The sequence below is a fragment of the Cariama cristata genome, unplaced genomic scaffold (assembly GCF_000690535.1).
Source record: "Cariama cristata isolate BGI_N322 unplaced genomic scaffold, ASM69053v1 scaffold4087, whole genome shotgun sequence".
NCBI classification, from domain to species: Eukaryota; Metazoa; Chordata; class Aves; order Cariamiformes; family Cariamidae; genus Cariama; species Cariama cristata.
In genome coordinates, this window is record NW_009628240.1 from 120,190 (window position 1) to 123,765 (window position 3,576).

The window sequence follows — 3,576 nt, forward strand, 5'->3', positions numbered from 1 at the left end:
AGAAGCAGGAAGGAACACTCACATTTTCTATTTGCAGAAGCTGGATTTAGTCAGATTTATTTAGCGAAAAATTGATGGAAAACACTGTGACCTGAAATGTCATTTCTGAACTGACTGCTCTCCTGTGAGACTCTCATTCAGGGTACCTTAATTTATTTTTTTTCCAGTTTCATTGGCTATCTCTTACCTGCAAACAGCATTAAATTTATGAGGCTGAACAGAACTGCGTTGTTTGTAATCAGTGCTTCAGAGCAGTATCCACCTTAGGCCTCACATAATAGTAAAAGTAGTTGCTAAGAGAACTCAAAGGGAAAACACTCTTTTGGTTGCAGCAGGGGCTGTGGAGAAGCTGATGGGCAGATGAAGAATGCTGAGAAGGAAACACATTGAAGATGATATGGCTATGAAAAAAAAGTTCCCATTCCTTTAGCACATTCAGATTTGCAATCATATCTCACTTTATTTGTAGGAAGCTAAAGAGCTACACACCCTGTTATAAATATGGACATGAAACTCCCAGTGACACTGCATGAGAAGACATTTGTCAATAGAAACAGGAACCTTTTCTAAGGACTATAGAAGCTGGAGTCTAGTACAAAAGAATGGTTACAGACTGGAAAGACTGCTAGAGTATAGGAGAGGTAGGCTATCATGTCACTACATTAAACTGCTGTCTTTAGGAATGTAATTCCTAGCATTCTGATTCCCACCTCTGTTAAGCCAGTTCTGTTATCAAGGAAGGAAAATATACACCAACTTCTTTTTTTTGTTTGTTTGTTCTAGCTCTTGTGCTTCCATGCCAGTGCCTGTCTCCTGTGTTAAACACGCTGCTCCTCCCTGCCCAGTAATGCTCTTTGTTGCCACTTTTTCAGTTGCTACTGGCACTTGTGCTAATAATACCTGGGCTAATGTAATCACACTGCAAACAAAGCAAGGGCAACACTTGGACACCTCTACCTAGTTTTTAAACAAGCTCCCTCCAGGTCTGGGAACATGCACATTGCCAGCAGCATCATGCCAAGGGCAGCAGGAGGGAAACACCCTCAGTTTTCCCTGGTAGCCCAGGGAAGGAGGAGTGAAGCCAATACCAACAGTGTCCCACTGGAACAAGGTCTGGACAACCACAGGGCCCTGTCAGGCTTACACACCAAACTGCCTCCCACAGTCCAGCCGAGGACATTTTCTGTCAAAGAAAGAAGTGGGTAAACAGAACAAAACAAGGGGTGGGATCCAGCTGGCTTGCAATCACTTGCAGCTCTGTGACTGATTTTGAACATGGCTTAAAGAAAAGTTTGTTGCCATTCAGCTTCTCCATCTGTAAGCCAGGTATAGTGATATTTGCCTCTGTTTGCTGCAGAGTTGAGGGGCGTAGCTTCATAATCTGCACTGGAATTTTCACAAAAGGGCTATTAGTATGTCAGCTACAATATTCCATTTACATCCGGTTGTGAAGGGCGATACAGAAAAAAATTTTAAAAAGTGTTAATCAAGTGCTAATCTTGCTGCTAATTATTTTAACTGCTTACATTTGGAATTTCTGTGTATGTTTCTTTTACTTTCCTTCTCTAAATGGGAGTAAAATGTACGAAAGGGCAGGTATTTCCTCCTTTCTGGTCCTACTCCACCTATCTATTGGGCCATACTACATGGCTGGAGTTTCATAATGGGAATTGGAAATGGAATTAAAGAAGAGGAAATTGCTACAAATGAAGCCATTTCCTGGGTGTAAACAGTGCTTGTAATTTTGAAGAAGAGATTTAACATGAGAACATATTTTGTTCTGTCAAACAATTGTGATGACTTGTTGTTGGATACTATTTAGTTGAGAACACTATCAAATAACCTCATTATGATTGCTGATGACATAAAAGACCAAGGGCTGAACAGTCACTAAAGTCCTAATTTGGGCAAGACTCCAGAACTTCAATGAAACTTTTGTCTAAATAATCACATTAGGATCTGGTCTTGGCAAGTTCCTACTCTAATGGATAACAATACACTATGGACTAACTTTTTCAAAAATTTGGTAACTTGCTTTAAAAAAATAAATTGAGACTGGAGGAGCTAAATCCCATTGACTTCCACCAAAAGTAAAACTTAGTATATAGTTTTATCACACCATTTAGACACCCAAGTGTCTGCACTAAGTATTTCCTTAGGATCTCAAATGTATGACTTCGATAAGCACTGGGCATCTGCCTCATCCACCTGCCTTCTGTGCAAGTCTCACTCTGGCTGCATCATCTTTTAGCACAGGCTGATTGTGGTCTTGTAGCCACAGGCATCATCTTGCTGCAGCAATGCCCTCCAAGAGCTCCCGTGGAAGCTTCAGAAAGCACTGAAGAATGCTGCCTCCAGGTGAGGCGTGGTGGTGCCATTCACTGTGTCTCTAGTTACCCAAATCCCTTTGAAAATCCATTCCCGAGTTCTTTTGGAAATAGCAATTTAAGCTTCTACTCATTTAAACGTCTTTGATAATTTCCCTCTTGTTTATTTCAGCATTGAGGGCTAGACGTTGAGAATTGGTCTTCATATCTGTGAGTGGCTTTGAACGCAAAAGATTCAGTTAATTTGTCAGATTAACTGCTTACAGTTCCTGGATGAACTAATACTTTCCGAACATCTTAGTAGATAACCCTATTGACAGGCCTACAGACAGATGTGCTGATAGTTACATTGGTTTGGACAGTTGTGTTTGAATAGTCTTCTGAGAAATCCTCTGAAGTTATCTGGCTGCCATGAAGAATAATTTTGATGTTGTTTATTTTTTGCATATTCTACAACTGAAAAGAGTAGGAGCATTACATCTGCAAATACTGTCTCCTGCCAGTATGCATAACTCTTTTTTTGGAAGCCCTTTGAAGACTTTGGGTCAAATTTAAAGGTATTAAATTCCATTTTAGCCTTTGCTCTTCCAAATCATATGGCCTGGTGAGCATGTACACCATACAGGCATAAAACCTGTATCATCATTGTCAAAAAACACCAGAGAATGTATCTACTGCAATATGTGAAGTGAATTTCACCACTGCAGACTGATGTATAACTGAGGCATAACATTTGGTTAGTTGTCTATCACAGCAGCAAAAGCAAATCATACTTCAGCAATCTTGGATGTACTAAAGGTAAGAAAATCATTCATCCAGGAATAATCAACTTCTGGAAATCATTCACAGCTGCTACAACTGATCACAATGCACCAGCAATTAGTTGTGCATCATTGCTTTCAAATTTCACAAAGCTGACTGCAGTGGGGGTGGTGCACATTTGTTAAACTGGGTCTTATATGAAATAGGAGATCACCTGGAGGAGGAATATTACTGGAATTTATATTTCAGCTCATATCTGGGAATTTACATTTCAGTTGTAGAATGTCTCCACTTGGCTTTCACAACTAATGGTATCATAGATCAAAGATACTGGGTATCTTAGAAAGCCTTGCTGGATAAATACAATGAATAATTCAACATTTGCAGACCAGCTCCTACTATTATTTGTACAGGGATTAATAAGAAGTGATTCCATTGAAACCAAAAGAAAATTTTATTCCAGTGTGAGGGATATCAGAGTGAGAGA